Raw genomic sequence first — 27,243 nt, 5'->3', positions numbered from 1 at the left:
AGGATGTGTGCAGTCAGCCCTAAGTTATGAGCTGTACCTGTGTTGTGAATGCTTGTCAGGAGCTGCTAATACCGTACTCTTCCCATGCAGATACGTTTTTCCTGAATGTTTTTTTTTTTTTAAAGATTTATTAATTTATTTAATGTATGAGTATGTTGTCGCTATCTTCAGACACACCAGAAGAGGGCATCAGATCCCATTACAGATGGTTGTAAGACACCATGTGGTTGCTAGGATTTGAACTCCGGACCTATGGAAGAGCAATCATTGCTCTTAACTGCTGAACCTTCTCTCCAGCCTCTTCCTGAATGTTTTCTTATCTGAGGTTTGGACTGAGTTTGAGAAGACAATTTAAGGTATGTGTGAAGGACAGATACAAGACTTCTTTCTCGGTGGTATTGGAGGTTGGACACCCAGAGCCTTCCATATGCTAGCTTTGCCCTCTACCTCAGCTATATCCCCAGCCCCACATGAATACCCAAGGCCACACTGTATTAATAAAACCAGTGAATGACCCAGATTCAACAACACAGTTTGAATGTGGGTCTCCTAAGCAGACATGGACAGGGGCTGTGGCAGAAAGGGGCACTCGTGGCCTGCCTGACTTCCCTCAAAGATACTGAGGAAAGAGAAGCAGGCATTGGCTTCTCCCCAGTGCGCAAGAACTTGATAGCACCTGCTGCCTCTCACCTGCCAATGAAAAGCACAGACCTGTCCCAAGGGCCCCAATCCTTTCAAAGGCCGAAGTGTTTGTGTGTGGCTTTGAAATAAAGATGTCTACTGACTGCCACAGCAAACAGGCTATTAAAACAGGCTCAACAGACAGAAGATAAAAGGTGCTCTCTCTAAGGGAAGGTGGCTGTGCCTGTCACAGGCACACACACTGTCCCTGACACTCCACAAAAGACACCCTCCTGATGGGTTCACTTTTCTTGGGATCTTTCAATTAACAAAGAAAGGAGGGGCCAACAAGATGACTCAGTGGATAAAGACACTTGTACCAAGCCTTATGACCTGAGCTCAATTCCTAGAGAACTGACACCCCTCAAAAAAGTTCTTCTCTGACTTCCACAAGCTCTCCAGAGCGCGCGCGCGCGCGCGCACACACACACACACACACACACACACACACATACACACACGCAATTTGCCTAATAAATATCAAGAAATAAATAAAAGAGAAAGAAACAGGCTGAGGTGCTCTGGGTTTCAGGAAAGAAGATTGAGCCACCATCTGGTCCAAAGATGCAGGCCCAGGCCAGAAGACCCCCAGCCAGCTCTAAGACCCTGCTGGTGCTGGGATTTGCTGTTTGGTATAAACCCACAGTCACAGGATGCATTCCTTCATTGCCACAGCAATACTTGGGGCACACCTCAGAGGTCCCTTCTGCCTTCCAGGCTACTGGCCTGAGATGAGTGAGACATCATGGCACAAGAAAGATGGCTCAGTAATGACAATGCTTTTTTTGGCCAAGCTGTGTGGGTAGAGGAGGCTAGGGGTAAGGACAAGTCTAGTCAAGAACTCAGGTGCTCACAGAGCCCAACTCTGTCTCCTGCATCCCTGGCTAAGTGCTCTATCTTTTTACCTGAACAGGTGTGTAAGTGTAAACACCAATATATAGTTAGCACAAGAGAGTCTCAAGTGCTCACTGAATGTTCTGGTTAGGTGATGCCAACAGTACTTGAGTACCACCACATCTGTCCACTGTGCCAGATGCCAGATGCCAGAACATACCCCATTGTTCTCTGTGAGCTGTAAAGTGAACAAGGGCAGGGCCTGGGGATAGATCCCAAAATAAATTCCCCTCCCTAGTGCTCTAGGACAGTGCTCTCCTTCTTAACTTGCTGGAGTCATCCTGTCTCGTCTTGATCTTGCTCAGCAGATGATCTAAGGTATAGTTAATAGGTCCCAATTCTGCGGCCAATGTAACAGCATATGTGGCCAGACTGTCTGTTTCAAATTCATGTGTCAGTACCTAAAGAATCAAGAAGTGGAATCATTGGTGGGTGCTTAGGTCATAGGGTTGGAGCCCCAGTGAGTTGAGGGTTAATGCTGTAAGGATGGGGACCCATATCTCCCCCTTTGTCATGTAAGAATCACAAGGAGAGGGTGCCATCTGTGAGGAAACAATCCCCAGTAGGGTGGCCCCTTTGGTGCAGGGACGATGACCTTCCTGGCCTCTATAACAAAAGTCCACTCTGTTGTTCCTAAGTTATTGGCTGTAGGGGCCTCCTGTTACAGTGAAAACACTAGCAGTCATGTTAAGCATGTGACAGCCCATGGTACGGGCCTAAAAACTACCAAGGTCACTTCAACATTTCAGAAGCAGGGTCGGCCCTATGGCATCATGGCTTCAGGCAAGCTACATCAACCCCTGAATGTTGGTCTGCGTGTTAAATACGGATGGCCAAGAGCATCCTGGGGTCATTCTTCCCCCAACAGTCTACAATAACAGACTTTCTTTCTTCATAGGAGGGTGGGAAACTATGAGGCCTGAGTGATGCATTTTGTCCCAGGCAAACCACAGAGCACCACAGAAAACCCCCGTATTCCTCAGAGTCATCTATCTGTCCCCTGCCTGTAAAGCCAGTATCATTTGGAAAACTTTGATGACTCAGAATTTAGTCATTTGGCCAAAGTGTAAAATGAGAACCATCACTTAATGTTCCATCCAGCGGCACGACCGACCGGCCTGCCAGGGAGCACTGCCTGCCATGGCGGGGCTCATCCCATGGGGGGTGGGTGAGACACTCAGGTAGACAGCACACATGAAGGTCAGCACATCCTCAGCAGCGCCTGCCTACCCTCTCCTAGCAGTTCTGACGCTCCCATTTGTGAAGAATGAGCGCAGCACGGGCCTGTTGGAATCCTGGAGGCCGTGTACCCTCAAAGGCCTGGGGAAAGGAGAGTGGGAAAGTTCAAAGGGCCACATGAACATAACATTCCAAGTTGAAATTGCTACTCTAGGACTTACTTTGCCTCACGCAACAACTAGATTCTTGAGGCCCACTGAGAACCTGTAGGCTCAGTGGGAACTGTCCTTAAGGCCCCGAGCTAATGACCAGAGACACTGAGCCCACTCCTAGAGTCCACAAGAGGGATTAGAGAACAAAGCTGTTCCCAGGGCATTTTTCTATCAAACCAAGCCGACTTTAGCTCTAGCTCAGCCCCAGCCCCAGCCTCCTTGGGCATGCTGGGAAACACTGATGTATCTTCCCCCAGCTGTAGGACCTTTCTGTACACAGACTTATTGCAACATCTTCCTTCTGGAGTAGAGGCTCTGGGCTGAGCAGAGATGAAGGTAGCTTGCTCCTGGGGCCCTTGCTTTCCTGGTATAAGTTGAAGCCCAATCCCCCCCGAGGGAAACACATCAAGTCAACATGCCCTCTGTGCGACCCTGCTGCCTGCACAGGGTGACCACCCTACCAAGCAAGGCCTTGGGCTGGATCATCTTGTTCTCTTTCCCAGGTGCTATGGGCCACCATGCCAAGCATGACGATGGGTCCCAGAAAGACCTTCTAACGTACTCAACCATCTGTTTCCTCAGCTGTGACACAGAAGGCCTGAGCAGAGCAGGTGACAGCAAAGCACCCCCCTACCCCCTAGAGAATACTGCCTGGGTACCAAGGGCCCAAAGCTTATAAACCCTGTCCCTCATACTTAGAAGTGGGCATCTGGGGACACAGACAGACCAGCTGGTGGGGGTGGGGCATGTATGCCTAAGAACAGATGGCACAGCATCCTTCTACCCTGTTGTAGGCCTCAGAGGAGGAGTACAGGCCACCCAGATTCTACAATTACAGGGTCTGGGCTTCTCTGTTGCCCCGTGGTGCTGCTTCCTGGCTCCTCACCTGGGAAATGCACTTCTGATCTTCGTCTAGCTGTTTCAATGGCTACTTTAAGGAATGCAAAGGCAATGAGGCAAACTGGGGGTGAGGGTGTCTGCTGATGTCTTAACTAGTTCCCTTGGCCCACAAAAGCATCTGCTTGCTTGGCTGCTACCTGCATACAGCTGTCCCTTTTAGAATAACTGGGGGCTAGGGAGCCTGGGGACAGCTTCCTCATAGAGGCAACCCCAGCTCGAGAGGGACTGTCACTGGTGGAAGAAGTGTCATCCTACACCAGTAGAATGTCATCTCAAGTGCCAACCAAGCTACCTGGGCCCGAGGCAGAGGCCCACCTCCTGTGTTGCCTCTCTACAGGGTCCTTCCAGGTCCCTCAAGGTTTCCCTGCCCTCCACCTGGTTTCTTCAAGAGCCTCTCTCCACCAACCACCTGCTTAACTCAACTCAAGCTCTGCTTCTTGGAAATGAAACATGGTGCTCAAGACTGGACATGTGTGACCACCAAGTCTGTCACGTATTTGTTCCCCAGTGCTTCTGTTCTGTCCAGAGCTGAAATGTCAGGCGCTGAGCAGATGCTGCTGCTGGGCCCTGTCAAGAGTCCAGAGTCTAGCTGCCTTGAGTCTTCCAGGAAGTCATGGCTGCTGAAAACACAACCCTGGAGCAGCCTGTGTGCCCTACACACAGATGCTACATGAGACTGTCTGAAGGTAATACACCATATTCACCAGCTACAAGCATACTTTCTCTTAGACAAAGTATCCTGTCCCTCTGTAGCCACCACTTTTCAAGGCTGCCATGCTTGCCCTCCCCCTCCCTCTCTCTCTCTCTCTCTCTCTCTCTCTCTCTCTCTCTCTCTCTCTCTCTAAAGATTTTGTTATGCATTTTATGTATATGGTACACTGTCGCTGTCTTCAGACACACCGGAAGACGGCACCAGATCCCATTTCAGATGGCTGTGAGCCACCATGTGATTGCTGGGAATTGAACTCAGGACCTCTGGAAGAGCAGGCAGTGCTCTTAACCACTGAGCCATCTCTCCAGCCCCTTTGCCTCTCTTTTTAATGCCACTCCCTGCCCCCTGTTTTAATGAACAAATAAAAACAATATCAAGGGGCTGGGCAATGGCCTAGTCACTAAAATGCTTGCCACACAAATACAGGGACCTGAGTTGGATCTCTACAATCCCTGTGGTTTTTGTCTTTGTTTTGTTTTTAAAAGCCAGGTGCGGTGCTGCCTGCTTGTTATCCCAGAGCTACGGACCAAGAACACACAGATCCTTGGGGCCTGCTGGTTTGCAAGTATAACTGAAGATCCAAACCAGAGAAAGGCCCTGCCAAAAAACAAGATGGGGGGCTGGAGAGATGGCTCAGTGGTTAAGAGCAACTGCTGCTTTTGCAGAATGCTTGATTTAATTCATTAATTTTGACCCACATGTCAGTTTATAAAATCACCTGCAACTCCGGTTCTAAGGGGGAATCTGATGCCCTTTTCAGGCCCGCACAGGCTACTGCACACATGTGGTGCGTGCAAATTCATGAAAACATGTTTACATACCCAAGAGAAGAGAATGAATTAAATAAATGAATAAACAGGACAGGAACTGAGAAACCCCCCAAGGCTAACCTCTGGCTTCCACACATGTACACACACATACACACACACACACACACACACACACACATGTGTACACACACACACACACACATCTGAATATGCTCATATACATGTGTACCTGTACATGCACAAACACATAAATAAAGATTAAAAAAAAACATTATAGTCCTCTCCATGTTTTGGGTCTTAGGGCCACCTCAAATCTTCCTTAAGACATCACCACCACAGGGCCAGTCTGTGAGGCCAGGTGGGTAGCCTGGATCCAGCTGGCCTTGCATGAGGCTGGGCCCTTGGCTCTGCCTGAGTGGAGCTATTTCTTGCCCAAGAAGAACTTGCACAACAGAACTATACAAGCATCTCAAAACAACAGGTCATGAGACAAGTTCTCTATGTCTCCTTTGTGCTGGGGCTGACAAAGCATGTAGTTTCCTAGGTTTGGTTTTGATTTGTTTATTTATTTATTTTGAGACAGAATCTCACTGTGTAGCTCTGTCTAGCCTCAAAATCATAGCAATCCACCTGCTCTGCTGCCTGAGTGCTGGGGTTAATGGCCACCATGCCTGACTTTTGACAAATACTCTTATGCAGGGTCAGCAACACCACACCCAACCCACTTCTTTACAGTGCTCACTTTGGGGGCTTTTTAGGCCTGGGTGGCCTCCTATAGGAAATTCTGGCTGGAAAACTGGGTGGGGGCCAAGATGCCAGGACTGTGAACAGGAACTGAGTAAGAGGTGGGCCTCAGGGGCTCTTAGAGCACCACTGATTTGTCACCAAAGTGGGCTCTTCCCCGATCACAGGCTCTAGAAGCTAACAGACTAACAGGGAGGTAAATACCTGTTGCATGGAAACCAGGCCTGTCACTGGGAAGGTTCCTACCTTCCTTTGTGGGCCACTGTTTCCCCAATGTCCCTTTGTAGGAACCAGCAAATGCTCTGCAAGCACCTGTCTCATGCTGGGAGACTGTGGCCACCCCTCCTAGGAGATATACCAATGAGAAACAGACCACAAGGCTTATCTCAGCCCAGGCACTCATCTGTCCTTTCTTACTAACAGGGGAACAGGGACCAGGAGACATGATATGCTTCAAAACTCTAGTAGTTGCCTCTAGGTCAGAAAGGCCAAGGTACAATCAAAGCCACAGGGATGCTATATGGCTGCTAAATCCTGTCATTCTCAGAGCCACCACAGGAAAAGTGCCCCAACGCTTTGAGAAGCCCCCATCAGGAAAAACCTTTCTACCACAGTCACTCGTGGCCTTGGCTATCTGTTCTGGAACTCCCTTGCTGCACCTTTGCGGGCCACTTTCCTATTATAGTCAACATGTTAGTTATGCTCTAATCTTGGGTAATGCTGGAGGCTCCAGGTCCAGATGGTAGAATGGACTAGAAGATTATCTAATATAGGGCTTGTCATTTTTAGAACAGTCCACTTACAGGCATAGCCCCCTAAGAACCTAGGACCATGAAAAACAGACCTAGGACCAGCAACCTTAGCCAGAGATAGCAGGACAAGACCCATGGAGAATAAAGGAAAGGTCCAACAGAGTCCTTGATATCAACCATCAGATAGAGGGCTGTCAAGGAGGGGCTGCTTCATAACAGGAAATGCCCAAACTAACCACATGACTCAGAGTTCTTAAGGATTGGCTAGAGTGATTGGCGAGTGATGCTCATTGGCTCAACCCTTCCAGACAGGCCAGAGCCTAGCCCTACTCCAGTCAACTCATTGCTCCCAACATGTGCTCTGGACCGTGCAGTCATGTGAACACCCTCTACTGCCAACTGTTCTGGCTACCCATCCTACCTCTCTTCTTTCACTGCCATGCTCTCCCCCTAGTACACTCAACCTTGCACACCTCATTTTGGAGGAGGCCTCATGTTCCTATTTGTACTCTGTTCCCTGCCAACCATACAAGGAACCCTGGTCATGCCCACCACCACACAGGGAACCCTGGTCATGCCTACCACCATACAGGGAATCTTGGCATGCCTACCACCACATAAGGAACTCTGGTCATGCCCACCACCACACAGGCAACTCTGGTCATGCCCACCACCACACAGGGAACCCTGGTCATGCCCACCACCTACAGGGAACCCTGGTCATGCCCACCACCACACAGGGAACTCTGGTCATGCCCACCACCACACAGGGAACCCTGGTCATGCCCACCACCTACAGGGAACCCTGGTCACGCCCACCACCACACAGGGAACCCTGGTCATGCCCACCACCACACAGGGAACCCTGGTCATGCCCACCACCACACAGGGAACCCTGGTCATGCCCACCACCACACAGGGAACCCTGGTCATGCCCACCACCACACAGGGAACCCTGGTCATGTCCACCACCACACAGGGAACCCTGGTTATGCCCCTACAACCTAGTTCAGGGACTGCCTCACAATGTTACTGAAGGGCCCCAACCTAGAGTGCTACAGGTAAGAAAAGACCTTGGAGGTCCAGAACCCTGCAGATTTTCTGATGGCAGTTAGCCAGTGTCCCCTCTCTGCTGGCACACACCAGGACATATGAAGGTTGCTACCCCTGCTCTAGGCCCCAGGATGGCAGATGGCATGCCTGAACACAGAGGGTGTGGAAGCCAACTTTAAGGGCCTCCCTAAGCCCTCACAATTGGAAAACAAACATTTTGTTTCTTCAGTGAACATTCCACTCTGTACAAACTCAGGAAGGAGTTTGTGAAACCACTTCACTCAGTTTGGTGTGAAGAGGATTCTTTGCTTAACAAAAGTTAAGAGATCTTTCCAAAGCACACAGGGATCTGGCTAGGGGCCAAAGCCAATGCTGTCTAAGCCCATAGCCCTCAGGGCAGGACTGGCCTGCAGAAAGGCCAGGAGCAGCTTCCAAGGCAACTATGGGCACTCGGGTGGGTCTAGTCCCTCAGAGAGGAAGATGGGCTCTGGCTGTCTTCAGCTACTTAGAAGCTGAGTATTCTAAGAGATTGCAATTGGACCCAGGAGGCAAGACACCAGGGCCTTCTCAGCTCTACCTCTGGAGCTGATTATAGCCATTCTAGATACTGTGAGCCATGGAATATAACTCAGAGAATGGGAATCCATACTGGCCAGTCAAGACTAAAGGAGGAAGAGACTTGCCCCAATTTGCATACCTAATTGATGTGCAATCAGACCTTCTAGAACAGGCCTAGGAGTGAGTGTGAGTGTCTTGAGTGTGAGTGTGTGAGAAAGGAGGAGGGAGGGAGAGGGAAAGGGAGGAGGGAGAGAAGAAGGGAGGGGAAAGGGGGGAGGGGGAGGGAGGGAGGGGAGAGGAGGAAGGGAGGGAGGGAGAAGGAGAGGGAGAGGGAGATGAGGGAGGGGGAAGGAGGGAGGGAAGAAGGGAGGGAGGGAGATGGGGAGAGAGGGGGAAGGAGGAAGGGAGGGAGAGGGAGAGAGACAGACAGGCAGACAGACAGACAATGAGAGAGAGAGAACTCAGGCAGGATACAGTATGGAAATCCTAGGCAGGCTTAGGTTAGAATCTCTGCTCTGATTTGCCGGCTGGGACATAGCATTCAACTTCTCAGCCTCAGTTTCTAATTTGTAACAGGTTAGAGGTTCAAACACACTCCTGACTTTCTGGACGGTTAACTGAGTGGGGAATATGTGTGGAAGAGACTAACTGCCCCTGCTCACTCTCTATCTCCACAACCATGCCTGGCCTTGGAGGACGGAGGTGGCGCACAGCAGGGCACAGTCAAGGAGCTACAAGCTCAGCTTTGGTTCAGAATCTGTATCCAACAAAACACCTAGTCAAGACCAAGAAGACATGCTAGCCACACAAAAGATAAAATGCCTAGGAATAAATGTATGTAAAGTTGGTGAGAGAAAACATAAAGTACGTCCAACAGGAACTAAACAAATATGCCTCCCTGTACCGGGACGGGGTGACACAGTCTGAAAAACGGTGTCAACTTCTCATGAGTCAGTTCACAAGTCTGATGTGAACTCAACCTGAGCAGCAGGAACACTTCTGTACCTATGGCCTAAATCTCCCAAATGCTGGGATTTCAGACCTGTGCTACTCTAGTCTCACTTCTCGCCCCTCACCCCCCACCTCTACCCCCACCCTGCCTCATTCATTTGTCTTTTTTTTTTTTTTAGACTGGGTTTCTCTACATAGTCTGACTGTTTTGAGGTTGGCCTTGAACTCATGTGTCCACCTGCCCCTGCCTCCCAGGTACTGGAACTAAAGGTGTGTGCCACCACGCCTAGCTCAGCAATTTCTCTTTTGATAGAAAAATTAAGTTTGAAAGTTCTGCAGCTGACTTTACAGGCTAATCCTACCAGGCCACCCCATAACAAGTAATACGTTTAAACAAAGTGTCAAGAACTGAAAAGGCACAAGAATATACGCCAGTGGAGACCAAAACAGCAGAAGATGGTGCTCCAGGCAGACAGCACAATATGTGGTAGCAGCATAATCTCAAAGCAGGGAGCAGAGATGGGTTTTCACTTGAGATGATGAGGAGTGTATTAACAGCAGCTGGGTGACTCCCCATTCACAGCATGCACAAGATAAACAACAGACCAAAGATCACAACATAAAGCCAGAGATAAATGAGAGGTAAACAGAACTGCTTTATAACCTGGAGGTTAACCTTCCTTGCTAAAACTCAAAATCTAGAGCTATTAAAGAAATAAGACAAAAACATGCTCATGTCAAAAGATGCCCAGCGTCAGGCTTGTACAACGATGCTGTCACTAACAACTGTACAACATCTGACAGCTCCTTAAAATGCTGAGCTTGGAAACTCCACGAGACCCAGCAGTTCAGCTCTGAGATAGATGTGCAAAGTGAGCCCTGGAGAAACCCATCCCTAGCACCTCTACATACAACTAACTCATTGTGGTCAAAGAGAAAAACCAGTGCAAAAGCCATCAAAAATGAGGGACTGAGAATGCTACAGTGTGGAAGCTGTGGGAGGAAGTGGGGGCGGGGGGGGGGGGAGAGAGAGAGAGAGAGAGGAGAGAGAGAGAGAGAGAGAGAGAGAGAAGCCAGGCACTAAAGCATATGTGCTGTGTAGTTCTGTATACACATAATGTCAAGGATAAAGGTCTGTGGGCAGAACGCACTGTCAGTGTTTAGCAGATCTAGGGAATAATGACCAGTAGGCACACTTCTGCTTTAAGAAGCAATAAAGTGCTTTAAAATCAATGTGGTAATGGCTACAGAGCTCTGTGAATAAGCTGCAAACCACCCATTGTACATGGCAAATGTATGAGTCGTGTGGTATATGAATTATATCCCAGTTAAGTACAAGAATGCCAGAGAGTCAGAAAACAAAGACCAAACTACAAATAAATATTTGTAACTCAAACCACAACCAAACTTAATCTCCCTAATGTTCAGTTGGGAAGAGAAATGGCAACAGCTGTTTTTAAAAAGGGCAGTGAAAAGAACACAGACAAATCCATACAAATAATCGCTTAAATATGCAAAAAGACACTCAACTGGTCTGGAAATGCAAGCTAAAATAACAGCAGTGAGCCGTGCTGTGGGAGGCAGGGGCAGGAGAATTCGTGCCCATTTGAGGTCCCAGCCTGCTCTACATGGTAAGTCCTAGGTCAACCAGAACTACATAGCAAGACCTTGCCACAAAAGGGGGAAGGGGAGGAGGAAAACAGGGAGTACAGAAAAACAGTTATTTACCTACCTTTCTGCAGGCAAAAACCTAATGTTTGAGCAGGAGGGGCTAAAAGCAGGCTGTGTAAATGCGGGCAGTCACTGCTCTGTGACGTGGACCTTGCAACATTCTCTGGAGCCACAGGCACAGGCCACTTGTGACCCAGCAGCCCTACTGGGGGGATGTATTCTATGGAAGATAAGCTGCCACATCCCAAAGGAGTCAATTGTGTTGAAGAACACAGCTGAAGAAGCCTGGAAACAGCTTAAGGCCATGAGTGGGTCTGGGTAAAGCAGGTGGCCCACAAAATTAACAGCCTGCATCTAGCTGGGAATGTGGAGGAGGCAGCTCACAGTTCACGCTGGCACATAAGCACCTGTGGGGTGCTGGGCTACAGAGATGGACCAGCTGTTAAAAGTGCTAGCTGTTCTTCCAGAGAACCAGGGTTCAGTTCCCAGCACACACATGGTGGCTCACAACTGTTTGTAACTCCAGTTATAAGGGATATGACACCCTCTTCTAGCTTCCTTGGGCACCAGGCATGCACATGATGCATGGATATACATGCAGACCAAACACCAATACACATAAAATATACAACTGGGGATGTACAGTTTGAATCCTTCTATGTAAGAATGGAGAATGATGACTGGCAATCTCTGTGTGGCCTCGTACACAGGAGCATGATGTAATTTGGATGTCGATTGTCCCCCAATAGTCCACATGTTGAAGGCTCAGTCCCCAGCCTATGGCATTATTGGAAGATGCTGGAGCTCTGGAGGTGTGTCTAACTTTTTGACACTGCAATACAACACTGTCATCTACAAAGTTTAAGACATATACAGGTGAGTTACCCAAAAATTACCCACGATATGCCTCATATTGCTTTAAGTAAGTTTGTAAATTTTTTTTTTGTATCATGCTGTATTCACAGCTAGAGGAAGAGTTGGACAAACCTACTATGGAGTGGGGCCCAGTGTAAGCAAGCAAGCCAGGCCCTGGGGGCATCAGGTTCTTGAAGGGAAAGCTGGGACCCTATGACCCCTTCTCTTCCCAGTTGCTGTGAGCTAGACAGACCCCTTCTGCCATGTACTCCAACCATGACAGTCTGTGCTGCCACTCATAGACCCAAGAGACCAGGCTCTGATAAACCTTTCCTCCCTCTAAGTTGCTTAACTCTGGTGCTTTTGTCCCAGTAATAGAAAGGTGAACCTTTGGAAAATATGAGGGCTTCTTTGTACCCACTCTTAAATTTTAAACTCTGATGTTCTATCCAAAACTGTGACGGTATAGTTCTTTATTACATATTTCCTCAGGAGGAGAAGACGACACAAGTTAGGGATGAAGGACGAAAACCTGTCAACTTGTGGGTTTTAGAATTCTTCATCCCATCTCCGTGTTAAAGCATTTTGGTTTGCCTCCTTCAAAGCTCATCATTTCTTTTATGTTCTCTATTGGTTAAAACAACAACAAAACCAAAACTTATCTGGCCCAGCTTTCATCTCCTAATATCACCAATTAAATCGAGCTGGAATGAGAAAACAAGAGAAAGGCACAGGAGCCGTGTGCCACGCCTCTGCGGACACATGCCTGTTTATGGTAAGGCCCACAGCCTTTGCACATTGCCTCTGAGTTCTTTTACAGAACACAGGATCAGAGCACTCTGGTGGGCATTGCTGCTGTGAGGTTCCAACGTTCTTGTTGCATTTGCTTGCAGGGCTAGAATGGGGCTTCCTGTCTCAGGGGAAAGTGTGGCTTTTTAGACCCTGAGAGAGTACCTGTCTCATCCAGATCTCCAGAACAGGTAAGGAGAAGTCTCCTGGATTATTACAGGGTCCTGAAGGAACACTTCAGCACAAATGTGAAAGACACACTTGGGGTGGTTGTCTACAATGTGTGTGGCAACAGACCCCAGCTCCACCTGTCACAGCTCGGCCCCTTCAGATAAGGTGCAGAGACCAAGTTCAAAGTGCCAGACTAAGTGGGGAGGGGAAACTCTAATGCCTAAAGAAAGGCAAACAAGCACTAAGGAAACAATTGCCTCATTCCCGTGGCCTACCCTCCTGAGCAGAGACAAGTCAGAAGCAGTCCCCAACCTCTAAGGTGGTCCTTACTGTCTGGGGCGAGGGGTGTTTCCCCTCCTGCACAGGGCCAAATCATAAGAGGGATCTGCATGCTTCCCTGAGGGCAGTGGCTTCTCGGATCTCTGTCTATCTCTGTCTAAGTAAAGGTATTTCCAAGGGTTGACCTTGGTGACCTCAAGGCAACTAAAGGCACTCGAAGGACTCCTGGCTTCTGGCTTTACCCTACCATATACTGGGTTCATCTGGGAGAGCCCCACTTTTTCTGGGCCCGTTTCCAGGAGAGAAACATCATGAGCATGAGACTACAAGGACAGGACCTACAGGACAGGGGGCTTCTAGCCTGTCTTGACAGATTGCAATGTAGATGCCACTTGAGGCCTGGCATCAAATCCAAAGCAATCCAGGAGGGAAAGGAAGTACATGTGGGGAACATCCTGTCTCTAACCTGAGAGTTGCTATCTCCTTACTTGTAGGATGGTGGTAATGGGCTCCCAACAGGCATCTTCAGGCCAGACCTCACCTCACACTCCAGACCCAGTAGGTTTGTCTCTGAAGATGTTACATGGTCCTCTCAGCTCAGTGTGTCTTTAGCACCTTTCTCCCCCAGCCTCCAAAAAGAAAAGTGAATGTCTCACTCCAAGGCCAAAGACTCAACCTACTAGATACTGTGAGGCCTGGTAGCCTCTTAGCTGTGCCCTCAAAGCCCTCTAGCTTCCTTCCCTAGGCATGCTGAACTCCCTTCCTCCCCAGTATGACCTCCTCAGAGGAAAAAAATCACCCCTCCACACACACCATGTTCTTACTTTGGAAAGTAATCATATTTGAAAATTTGGAAATTCATCATATTTCATAGGCTGGCTAAAATGTCTACCAACTCTACGTCCACCCCAAGCCTTCCTGGGGCCTCTCTGCCCAGCAGGGGGTGGTACCCCATGTTCCCCATGCTGGAGCTCCAACACCTGGGCAGGCTGCCATAATTCTAGTGGGTTCTCAACTGCATAGTTGAAGGCCTTTGCCAGAGAACCAGTATACATTAAATAACCCTGATGCCTGCTAGATCAAAGATGGATGGGTGGGTGGGTGAAATCAATGAGAGGTTAAACCTGATAGACCAGGAGCTGGGATGAAGTTCAGTGGTAAGCCCTTGCCTAACATGTATGAGGCCCCAGGAGGGAAGGGAAGTACATGTGGGGGACATCCTGTCTCTAACCTGAGAGTTGCTATCTCTTTACGCAAGCTGAGTTTCTCTTTGCAATCTGTAAAATGGGGAAACAAAACTGTCTGTTAAAGACCTTGTATCCAAGCTCAGACGAGCCCATGCACAATCTTTGGCTCAGAAGGGTTTAAATAACATTTGACAGAGACCAGCTGCAGCAGGCGATGGAGAACAGCCCCAAGGGAGTCAGAATGAGGGTCCACTCATTCCACTCACAAGTCACCAGGGGAGAACCTTTGGCATGCTGTGGAAAGGAAGGGCTACACTGGCTCTCACTGACCACTGGAGTCCTGTGAGGCATGCCCAGGACAGCACCCAGCTGGGCTTGGCCGGCATGTCCCAGCATGCCCAGGCAGAGCAAATGGCTGGGGATATGCTCTATGGGCAGCGGGTGTGGCAGGACATTCTTGGGCATATTCTGCTTCTCTGAGCTCAGCTGGTTCCACCCACAGAGCCAGAAGTGAGTGGCAGGGACAGAGTATGGGGCTCTTTGGTGACCTCTGAGCCTTGGAAGACCTGTGAGAGCTGCCTTTCATGAGGCTTTACCTGGAAGTAAATAATATACTTGCTTGGCTTTGGGATTCTGGAGAAATAGACAGCCTGGACTCTTGCCCTCCAGGTATCTGCTGGGGATGGCCTGTCCTCTCACATTTTAAATAAGAAAACCCCATTTTTTCCAACCTGATCTGATATTGAGGAGGAGCTGCTGGTTCCTGGGCAGTCTGGATGGGGTTTGTAGTGTGGGTGTTCCAGATTGTCTCCTTATAGCAGGCTGGACCCTGGGTAGATCCCAGTAAGAGGTGGAGATTCTGGACAGGAGGAGAGGTGTCAGGAGGACCTCAAGAGACTGTTAATGAGGAGGGTTACTTCAGTAGGGAATCCTGGTCCAGCCTGGCACATACTCAGTCTTCACAGCTCTATGTGAGTGGCTCAGAGACACAAAGGGAATGGTGCTGCTGACCTTGGGGACGATCAGAGTATGTACAAATTCCAAGCTCAAGGTCTCAAAGTTCCCCCATTTGCATGAGCCACGGTGAGCTCTGGAAGAGCTGGCCAGAGTGAGTTTCTGCTGCTTTGAGTCTCCCAGGGACACACCTCAATACAACTGTGTATTTCCCGATAGGTTTATTTTTTCCCCCTTTGTTCATTTCTGTTTAAAAGTTTGACAAGATCTAAAAACACAGCACCTGCACCCCTGCCTGGGCATTTAGAAGACCCTAGAGAATCCTGCCCTGCTGGGTGTGGCTGCCACAGACAGCTGTCCACAAAGCTGGGACACACATGGGGATGAGTCCACGGGGACAGGCTCACTCTCAAGCCAACATCTTCTCTGGCTATTGTGATTTTTTTTTAAAAAGGCCAGCTTTGAGGGTAGGGTAGTGGGGGCAGAGTTTCAACAGATGGGCAGCCTGGCATAGCCCAGATGCTACCTTCACAAGGCTAAGACCTCCTTCCTACAGGACAGCCTGTCTGGAATGGTGGCCTGACAGACGGGTGTTCAAGCTAATTCACAGTCTTTGTGCTCAGTCACAACCACAGCTAGACTGACTAACATCCTTTGGTAGCAATGTTCACTCACATTGGAATGCTGCAGGCCAGTGCCCTCTAGAGACTAGGACACACTAATAACTGCGGCTGGAAGCCTACAAAGATGGTAACGTCAGGGAGACAAGTTGCCTTCTCTGTTCTCACTGCGTAGGAGCCATGGATTTCCCTGTAATTATCTGGCAGGCTAGGATGCGTCTAGAGAAACCTCTTTAAACTGGCACTCGTCTCTGGCATCCAGGCTGGCTGCTTTTCCACTTCCTGTTTACTCTGTCCTTTCTCTGCTAATTTCCACCACTGTCCCCTCTAAGTGAGATTTCGTTTTTTCACAGAAGCAAGAAAAACTGGCAGTTGTGAATGGACTTCTGGGCCTGTCCTACCAGAATCGCTTACACAGCCCCATTTTCTCACTGCTAGCTTGACAACGCATTAGAAAGTGGGGGAGAGAAAAAGATATACAAAAGCCAGAGCTGCCCCTCCCTCAGTGGCCGACAGAATACGTGTCTTGAGAGACACCATCAAAGGTGGCGGCACTCAGGCTAACGGAGAAGCAAGGAGCCCACTGGCCTAGATGAAAGCACAGAAGCAACTTCCAGTGGATCGGAAGGAGAAACATTAATTGCAGCTTTACAAAACTCCTTTCTTTGCAGCAAGACAGGGCCACAGGGCCGCTGAGGTCCAGGCAGCTCCAGCAGCTCTGGCTATTCACTACTCGCAGGTGGCTGACCAAGTTCCCAGGGCTGCTCCAACGGTGACTGCGCCCCACTCTTTCAGCATGCCTGCAGGAATCCTTACGGGTCCACTTAAACCAGTCTCAAACTGTGAAAGGCTCCATCTCTCCCCGCCCAGGCCCAGCCGCCCAAACAGCCCTAAGAGGGCTGGAGGGCCAGTGAGAGAATGGTGCCAATTAAAAACCCAGAGCCTGCGGGCCTTTCTCTTTCTTGTTTTCATTCCTACAGCTACATTGTGTCCACTGGCAGCAGGTTCCAAAGGCGAAACTGTCCATTCACCTCCCAGAGCTTCTGAGCCTCCATCACTGAACTAAGCCAATTAGAGCCATGGTTCCCTCCCTGACAGCTTGAAAGATGGGGTACAACTGTATATACTAGGAGGATGGGCCCTTCAACCTCCACCCATTCCACAGAGGCACAGGACGCAAGGAGAGGGCAAGGTACCACCTGGACATCTACCTCTAGAAAAACCAGGTCTCTTGAATCTCTGAAACACTCTAGGGCTGCCTGCATGTACCAGAAGCTTCCAAACTTGGCGAGAAAGGGAGAAGGAATGGGTTAGTCTGTGGCTTACACTGCTGCAGGGACGACATGAGTCAGGGACTTTCATCTACTGCCTGTCCCCATTCCCCCTGGTGGACAGTCAGCTGGCTCATCAGTAGTGGTTACTACAGTGAATCATAACTGAGCAAAGAAAGCACCGGGGCCTGGATATTTTCAAGCTGCAGATCCCTACCCTGGTTACTAAGCACCTTATGCCTATTTCTACAACTGGACACTGGTAAGAAACGCTGGCTTGCCAGTTGGCTGGATCAGCACAGTTACAACTTTCTCCAGTGATAGCTAAGACCATGGCCATTAACCTAGCAACAGTAGTAACACAGCCCTGCAGGTGCTCTGTCAGCAAACCAAGGAGCTTTGAGTCTTTGACGGCCAATCAAAGCCCCCAGGGATTGGGGCTGGTGGGAGGGGGTGCTCACTGGCCTTTCCTCCCTTTTCCCTTTGGAATTCCAGGACAGCTCCTAGCCCAGACATGGATGGAGATGTGGGTGGCAACTCTGTTCTTTCAGCAAAGCACACGTTAATTCCAGCTGACCTGCCTGGCATTCAGCATCCTTCTGCGAATTAGCAGGGTATCCGAGTTGCTGAATGCATAGTCCTCCCACCAGGAATGGCTCCAAAACTCTCAGATCCAAGGTTTCTACCACAGAAGAGGCCCAGTAGGGACCTCCCTGGTGTACTGGAGGGGCTCGGGACTCTGGTTCCCAGAGGTTAGTAGTAGGTGGGCTCTGAAGAGGTCAGGAAACACCCAGAGCTTGACCTATAGTAGGGGTAGGATAAGGAAAGGTGGGGGAGGAGGGAGACAGGAGGGCCATGTATGTCAGCTTTCCCAGCCAGAGCCTCTTCTAGTCAGCCCAAACAGGACCTAGCTTTTCAGAATACCCATCCATTCCCAGATGGGTGAGGGGCACTGCACATTCACTCGCGCCCTGAGGGTTTGCCTGGCTTTACCTGGCATCCTATGAAATGGAGCCACATGCGTACCACCATGGGCAACACCACCAACAGTGGCCATCTACCATGGGGTAGGGGGCAGCTACAGGCAGTGACCAGGGCTAGCCTTTGAGGAGTCCTCCCAGGGTACCTGCGGCTTGTGTGGGGAGCTGGCTTAAGGCTTCAGTGTGGAAAGCAGCAGCTGGGGCAGCTCAGGACTTTCCTTGGAGGCCTCGAGTACATGACAAGCACATGGTGGCGGGTACATCACCTCCACCATGTGGTCTGTTCTCCTATTTGTGCTCACAGCATCTTTCTCAAGGAACAAAGGAACTTACTGACCCAGATTCTTCTTATATTTGGGAAAAAAATTAATGGAAAATGAAAGCAATAATAAAAACTAATTCTGACACTTCCTCCATTCTTGCTGAGACCTGCAAAGTCTTAGTCCCTAAAATAGGCTCTAAGGTTTTGGGGTGGCCCTGCTCTGTAGAAGTCTTCCCAATTTGGGGGTAGGGCAGTGGCTAACAGCCAGTGCTGCAGACAGAGAGGTGACAGCAATTGAGCAGGGCTCCAGCCAGGGAGCTGCTCAGATTGCCTTGAGAATCCTGAAGTCCTGATTAATGGACTCGATGGCGTTGTGCTTTGCCAGTGGGGCTAGGGTGTCTTTTCTTATGAAAAGCACGGCTGCACACTGCTGGAGGCTGTCTGGCAGAATGCCTGCCTGCCTGACCTCATTGCAAGGGCTCAGGGGAGACGCTGGCATCATCCAGGAGCCAACAGGAGTGGGCGGAAAGGCCACCGGACAATGTCACTATCTTTTTTGGACCTTAGGGACAAGGACTCAGAGATGAAAACAGTAGGGACTGTGAGGCCACCACTGAGGGAAAAAACTGTCCCAGGGACAGAAACCTTTGCAGCAAGCCTGCATTTCATGCTGACAGGCTCTACTTTACCCTGCACCGCATTTGCGCTGAGCAGGCACCAAGCAGGTACCTCTCCTCTGCCACTGTCAGACTCAGAAGGATCTGCTTTCCTGATAACAGGAAGGGAGGAAGCCCTCAATGGCCACCACCTCCAAAGGAAGTCAAGGTCTTTCACTCATCAGTGGTTCTCAATCTGGGCAATATTGCTTCCAAATAAACATTACCTGTTACAGATGGGGTGTGGGGCACTTCTAAGCATCTAGGAGGCCAGAGTAGGAAAGCCCCAATGCATTTAGGGTCACTCCACTGTGTCGCCCAGCACACTGGGAAGGGCGAGTATCTATCTGTCTTTCTTTTTTTTCTTTCTTTCTTTCTTTCTTTCTTTCTTTCTTTTTTCTTTCTTTCTGTCCATCTTTCTTTTCTTTTCTCTTTCTTTCTTTCTTTCTTTCTTTCTTTCTTTCTTTCTTTCTTTCTTTCTTTCTTTCTTTCTTTCTTTCTTTCTTTCTTTCTTTCTGTTTTTGTTTTTTTCGAGACAGGGTTTCTCTGTGTAGCCCTGGCTGTCCTAGAACTCACTCTGTAGACCAGGCTGACCTCAAACTCAGAAATCCGCCTGCCTCTGCCTCCCAAGTGCTGGGATTAAAGGCATGCGCCACCCCTCCCCACCCCCGGCGGCTGCGGCAGTGGCGAGTATCTTTCTTGTTGGTATTTAAGTGCCTAACAGAATGTTTCCTTTATGGTTCCAGAGCTATGTCTGCTCTGGCTCCCTCCACCTTGTGCTCATACATCTTCCCCAGGTGTCTCCTCCAATGCCTGGAGGAAGAGGGGAAGAGAAGCAGACAATCCTAAGGCATGCATGCAAGGAGTGAGAGCCAGTGAAACTGCTTTCTGAGAGCCACCTGTCCCTGAGTGGGCTCTCCATGGTCGAGCCAGCATCTTGTATCTCCATATTGTTTTGTGCTTCCAGCCCTGGGCTGTGAGGCCAATGGCGAAAGATACGAGGCACAGTACAAGGTATACAATGACATAATCGCCGAGCACGATGCCCCGGTGTCCAGCATGGATATCAAAGCTCTTTCTGCTGCTCCTGCCCACCTCTCTCTGAATGTTAAACATGTGACTGGATTACTTAAGGTTAGACACCCAAATGCCATTCTCTCTGGGTCTAAAGTAAGGCTCCATTCACCAGATCCCAGTGTCCTGGCACCCTCGGAATCAGCCCAGGGGCCATGAATGACAGAGGGCCATCACCAAGCACTGAGCCCATTTTGGCTGACCTAGCACCTGACACTGGGCCCAGATTAGGATGTATGTCACTGCTTTGGGAACTAGTCAGGGCAAGGGATGTTGACCTACACAACTGGCAGCTCCACATTAAATGGCCTGGCAAGGATGAAGGAAGGACAGAAAGACAGGAGTATCTGATGAGAACCTCTGTGTGGCAGACCTTCTTCCACAGGAGTACATTTTGGTCCTCCTAACAACCAAGAGAAACGAAGTCACGATGTGCATGTGGTGCTTTGAGGGAAGAATCTGTACTCAGTACCACAGTAAGGAAATAGCAGAGAAGGTGAAGGTCACCCACAGGGGCCCTGTTCATCTTAAGGTCACCCTAGCACCTACCTAGAAGGATGAACATGAACTCCCAAGAGAGAGCTACCTAAAATAAGCAGATAACATCACCAGGTGTCACTAGAGAGACACTAAGGGGAGCTTTGCCATAGGGCCAATCCTCAGAGAAACAGACTAGAGCATCAAGACAGCACACCCAGCTAGCAGCCAGCAGCCAGCAGGGGGCCCAGGGGAGAGACAAAAAAAGGGGAGAGGAAGTGGGTGCGGGCAAGGAAAGTATCAACAGGAAATGCCCTTGGAACATGCCCTATAGCAGGCTGAGGCCTGGCTACCCCCACCCCCACAGTTCTCTAGTCTCAGTTCTCCCTGAGATGCTGAAAACCTGTTAGCCTCTGCAGGACAAAATGACACAGCCCTCCCCCTAAGAGCCCTCTTTCTTGTAGCACTGGGACACCTCAGCTTGCTGAGGCAACAAAGACACAGAGAGTCTCAGAAGCTCTAGGAACACCTGTCTGAAAACTCTGAACTGGAGAACAGAGGCATAGGCACGGCCAAAGACAAGCCTCTTGGATGGATAAGGACAGATAGGCAGTGGCTGTCTCCATACTCAAGTCCCCAGCACCTATGAGCCTGGTATTTCCATGGAGGACAAAGGCCTGGGGGGGGATGGGAGTAGGGCTAGGGGAAGTCAGCTTTGACCTGCTGTGTCCTAGCCTGGATCTCCCATGGTCTGCAGTACAGCCATCTCCTTTTCCTCAAAGCCAGTCTTCCTTATCATTGACAGAAACAATGGCCTCTGCTCAGTCATCCTGGTAGGACTAGAGGGAGACTTGGGAAGGAGAGGTCTGCTGAAAGGACACTAGAAGTGCCTGAGGCTGCACTCTCACAGCAGCCATAAGCCTGTGAGAGAGCTCTGCTTTGCTTTGTTGACTGGCACTCAGGTTCAGAGAGGTTTGGGAATGTGTCAAAGGCCCTAGGCCTGGGCTCCTTAGCCACTTACAGCCTGGGTGGGATTAGCAAGTGTGGGAAGCTGCCTGCCTGGGAAGAGAAAGCAGCTGGGCCCTGAGGAATGTGTCTAGTCACTGGAGGCCAGGGGTAAGCTATGACAAGTCACTCAGGCAGAGGAGACAGGACGGAACCAGAGGGAGAGAGGAGTATGAGTGCTCACAATTTGCAGAGTGGCAGAGAACCAGCTGGGAGAGTGCCAGGAAGAGGGCAGTCCTGGGTGCTGCCCAGGCACCATCTAGCTCACAGAGATCTTGAGCAGAGAGCCTCACCTCTCTGGGCCTCCATTTCCTCAGATACACAATGACAAAGGGCATGCCTCTTTGAGTCAGGAGGCTGATGGGCTCCACCTGGGCCCTCCTGCACTTTCTTCCCACCTCAAATCTATCCTAAGAAAACCAGCCCTGGTCTTTTACAAATGTCACACTTTCTTACAGTCTCAGGGGAGGCTGTGCTTGTGCCTGCTTGGTCCTCTCCTCCCTGTGTGAATAAGCAGGATGGGGATGGGTGGAGAGATTCCTGTGAGGCTGGCGGCCAGGCATGAGCACCGGACAGAGCGCAGTCCTGACCCACCTGACACCATATCAGTTAGCAGCTGCTTCAGCTGGCACACTTTCCCCCAGGGTATAGTCCACAGTTGGCCTTCATGCAGCTGCAGCATGCCTGCCGTGAACAATACCCACGTGGAGGTTGGCAGGATTTCTGAGCAGAGCATGCCCTCCTCAGAACTTGGAGTGATGCCATCTTTGGTCTTTGGGGTACAATGGGAAGTATGGCTTTCATTCCTTTACTGATGCATATCAAATGTATGTAGGTCTCAGGAGCTGTGCCATGCACTCCTCTAGAAGGCAAGTACTATCATTCCCATTTTTTAGATAAGAAAACTGAGGCCTAGATTAATAACATGCTCAGAATCCTGTAGCTAAAGAATGGCAGAGTTAGGCAGGAGCCCTTGCTGTCTCAGTCCCAGGCTAGCTCCTTTCTCTGTGCCCTCAGATCTCCAGTAACCTACTAAGATATTTATAGCATTAGTAGTTAAAGTTATAACAAGATGATTGGGCGACAGGCACAGAAGACATAATTGCCTGCCAGACAACTTTTCTCACTAATGGAACCATAATATTTTATTCTTAGTAGTATACTTTAAGTAATGGTTAATTTTACCACACTGTAGGCTCTGCTTTTCCCTCAGGGTAAGTGCTAAGAAGACAGGCCTTTTCCTACAAGGAAAGACTTTTCATCAGTTGGAGGAGGCCAGAGATGAAGAAGCCTTAATGAGTGGACAGCCCAGGTCACTAGGGCCCCTGAGAAGGTGGGTATCGGCCATCCTGAGTTCTGCCCTGGCCAGAGCCTTCAGAGGCTCCAGGGACTCTCTATGTAGAGGAAGGCAATGAGACATCTTGGGATTGTGATGATGATGGTGACAACAGCAACTCTTGTCCACGGACCAGATGTGGTAAGTGATTTGCACCCTTTGGCTCATATGGTCTTTATACCAATCCCATGAGGCAAGTTATTACTGTCCTCACTTTGAGGAAAGGAAGAAAACAAAATAGTCATGCACAGTTACACAGAATCAGAAGGACTAGAGGATCAAGGCCAGCCTTGGCTACATAGTGAATTCAAGGCCACCTTGAGCTACAGGACAGGCCATGAGATCTCATGTAAAAACAAAAACAAACAAACAAACAAGGGTGCCAAGTGCATGCCCAGCTAGAGGGGTGAGGTTCTCACTCTCTGCTTCCTTGTGGTGCCCAAGCGAGTCATGCCAAGAGAGAAACTGCTGCTTTTGTAGACGGTCTATTCTCAGCCTATTTCCCAGGGCAACAATGTCCCCGTCTCCCTCTCCCACCAAGCACACACCCCTTTGCCCAGCCCTTTAAGAGATGAGGCTTATCTGACAGGCAAGCAGTAGAATAAATGGGTTTCTGCTCGCTGAACTCTCTTGCCTTTACCAATGGCTGTGAAAGTGAAGTTCTTCAGAATAGAGTGAAGGATGCTGGGAAGCAATGGGCACTAGAGATGCCAAGGGACTCCTTATGGCTCAGCTATACCAGACTCCGAGGGTCTATCCCTTCAGAGGCCGGTTTCTGTGTAACCCAGCTAAAGCAGTAACAGAGAGGCTAATGATAGAACAGACCAGTTGCTCTCCAACATGGAGGCAAAGCCAAATCCCTTATAGTTACTGACAGGCAACTTGTTTCTGACTTGTCACCCTGCACCCTTTCTGGTGGGACAGTTTTTTAAAAGGGGGCATTATGGAACTAATGGCTGGGATGGAAAGGCAACGCTAGAGCTAAAGAGTTACTCCATCCAACCCTGATACTGCCTGGCGGTGCAAGACCTCACTCCTTTGTATTACGCAGATGTGACCAGCACTAAGCAGGTGCTGTCTTTTGACTGTCTTTCTCCCAGCCAAGTCCTGGGTTTGTGAGGCACCCACTTAAGAGAAGGGTAAAGAGGCCCCATGTGACACTACTTGTCCTAGCCACATTTGGCCTAAGGAGCCCAGTGGGGTGAGTTCACACAAGGCCACTGACAGGCAGGGATAGCATAATAACCATATTGTGCCAACACTTGAGGCTAATGTGGACCACAGTTCCTAAACCAGCACCTTGGCTAAGGGAGCCAAAGATGATGCAGGCTTTGAGCTTCTAGGGTTTTGCTTTAAAAAAAAAAAAAAAAAAAAAAAAAAAGATTTATTTATTTATTATATGTAAGTACACTGTAGCTATTTTCAGACACCAGAAGAGGGCATCAGATCTCTTTATGGATGGCTGTGAGCCACCATGTAGGTGCTGGGATTTGAACTCATGACCTTCAGAAGAGCAGTCGGTACTCTTACCCACTGAGCCATCTCTCCAGCCCCAGCTTCTGGGGTTTTTAATATCAGCTGATAACAAAGCTTGGAGCGCCAGTGTCCAGAACTGCCTCCCCAGGTCCAGTCTAGAAACTATTTATAAGCACACTACACTGGATACTTCTATCATATTCAGGTGACACGCTAGACTCTGGACACAGTAACCATATCTCTCGACTCAAATCCCAAGGCTATTCCTGCAATGATACCTTATCATACCACACAGATGGCTAGAAGGCCTAGTGAGCCTATGTAAATTCAGGGCTGGCACCAAGACCTGGAGCAGCAGCCCTCTCGGATGACTGTCAGAAAACCCAAATGTCCTGAAACTGACATGCCATCACCTGACCTCACTATCTCAAGCCAACCTGACATTGCTGAGGAAGAAAAAGAGCCTCACTGTTGGGACCCTAGAAGACATCTTGCAAGTGGGCTTTGCTACTCCCAAAGATGATCGATCAGCATTTGGGCGACCACTTGCTCGTAGGAAGGGTTGGATCGGGCAGGAGCCTCCTGGTTCCAGAGGGAGTTCAACTAGCAGGAGTGGACATCCAGCTCCTCTGGTCTGCAGGGTGCTGCGCCCTGCCATGGTTAGCTGTTGCCAGCCTTTGGAGAGTCCTCATGAAAACCTTTTATGGAAAGGCCTTCTGTTTCTGTGCCCACCTCCGCTATGGTATTCCCCATGGATCTTGTCTTTACAGCGCTATCTGACATGATTGTCTGGGTTGTTTATTGTCTATCCATACCAGACAGAAGTTTCCAGAGATCAAGGCCCTTAGCCATCTAGTTCGGCACTGGACCTGCACCTGTATGATCTGCATCAAACAGACCTGCCCCCAGATGAATCCAGTGAGAGGACAGGTTATGCTTTCACTGTCCAGCATAGTAGTTTGCCAGAAAGAAACAGATTAAATGAGTGACAGAGAACTAGAGTAGGCCCCTCCTAAGTATAAAGGAATCCAAGATGGTTCCTAGATTCTGCCTGCTGGAGCAGGTCCCCAAGACCCTTGGAGGCAGACACACAATGTGAGTGTGACTGGGGCCAACTTGTAAAACACAAGTCTAGCTGTGTGTGGCAGTGTGGAGACAGTAGGCATCATCGACCTACAAGCCCTGAATGCCTGTGGGCCCAATGGTCTCAGGGCGCTCTGCAGTGGAAAGGACAGAGGTGTTCCTAGGCAGCAGAGTTATGAAGAAGAGATAGCTAAGACAAAGTCAAACACTGCAGACTGCGCAAAAAGCCACAATGGCAGTAGACATTGCTCTTGTTTGTGCAGAGCACTGGCGTAGAGATGATGGTGGAAACTTACTCTATTTCTTGAATGAGCTGCAAATATGTGGGGAAGCCATTCTCTATTCAGCCCTTCCGAATGGATAATGGAGGGTTTGTTGTTGTTTTTGTTTTGTTTTTTTTAAGAACACATGACATGTGGCCTGTTCTGATGGAGTTGTATAGTTTGGAGTTAAAGAAGAAAGAATGACTATAAACAAGGGTACCACAGCATCAGTGAGTTCAGTCAACTCTATCTGCACTGGGTCAAGGGAAATATATATATATATATATCTCACATCACTGTACCTTTGGAGCTGGAGAGATGCTGGCTCAGTGGTTAAGAACACTTACTGCTTTTGTAGAGAGAAGACCCAAGACTGGCTCCCAGCATTCACTCACAGGAAGTGGCGTACAACCACTTTTAATTCCAGTTCCAGGGAATCTGACACCCTCTTCTGGCTTCTATAGGTACCTGCACACATGTGCCTTTCTCATACACATGAACATACCACTAAGAATTGCTAAATATTTGAAAATACATTTTCAAAAACTAAAACAAAAACCTGTGCCTTAACTGCAAAGTGCGACCTGGGCACTCAGCACCCGCACTGTCCAACTGGCTGCTTTTTCCGTTTTCCTCTTCGAGGAATAAGCTATGTCTCATCATGGCTCCATGCATAAGCAGACAATTTGAAATCAGATCTCAAATCTGTGGGATCAATGTTTAGAAAAAGAATGGGGGGGTGCCCACCGCAAGCCACTCTTGTAGCTTTAAAGGAATTTCATATCCTATGCTTTGGACTTCATAATGTCTTTTTAAAATCTTTTGAAATTTAAGCTTCTTAGGTACGTGTGTATGTACCTAAGAACAACAATAAATAACAAATCAAGAAATGACTATTTCGTTTTTCTCTGAAGACAGGGTCTCATTACACTAGCTAGGCTTGACCTCCTCAGCCTTGTGAGGGATGGACTATAACCACGCACCAATATCCAGCTTGGACATCACTCAAGCTGATGGACCAGAGAGTTAGCATCTACAATGGATGGGCCCCTTGTTCTGACCCGTGTCTTACAGCTGAGGAAGCAGAGGCTCAGGGACATTCACTGTCTTGCCAAAGCCCCGCAGCTGCACACACACCAGCTTTACCTGTCCCATGACCTTGCTCAGAGCCTGTTCTCAGCCTCCTGGCAGCACAGACTCCGACAACCCTGCCCTTTTCCTCCTTGACCACTGAAAGCAGCTATGATGATAATATGTAGGTCAGGCTAACCACAATGTTAAGACTGTAGAACCAAGCGGGCACTCTGGCGGACTCTAGGTCATAATAAGTGATGTTCTTTTCAGTGAAAACCAGCTCTGTGCCTACCTTCACCAAGCAGACAGGCCTGTTCAAGGAAAAGATGGTCAGGGGTCCTGGGGTGGGGGTGG

The 27,243-nt window shown here is 49.3% G+C and overlaps 1 protein-coding gene across 3 annotated transcripts in view; it reads right to left on the bottom strand.

Moving 5' to 3' along the window:
* Fam53b (family with sequence similarity 53 member B) overlaps nt 1-27,243 on the bottom strand; it is a 64,726-nt gene that overhangs the window by 4,319 nt on the left and 33,164 nt on the right. The window lies entirely within an intron of this gene.

This window comes from Apodemus sylvaticus, chromosome 1 (genome assembly GCF_947179515.1).
Source record: "Apodemus sylvaticus chromosome 1, mApoSyl1.1, whole genome shotgun sequence".
NCBI classification, from domain to species: Eukaryota; Metazoa; Chordata; class Mammalia; order Rodentia; family Muridae; genus Apodemus; species Apodemus sylvaticus.
The sequence above is the reverse complement of the archived record's forward strand: the minus strand, read 5'-3'. Positions and strand labels throughout refer to the sequence as shown.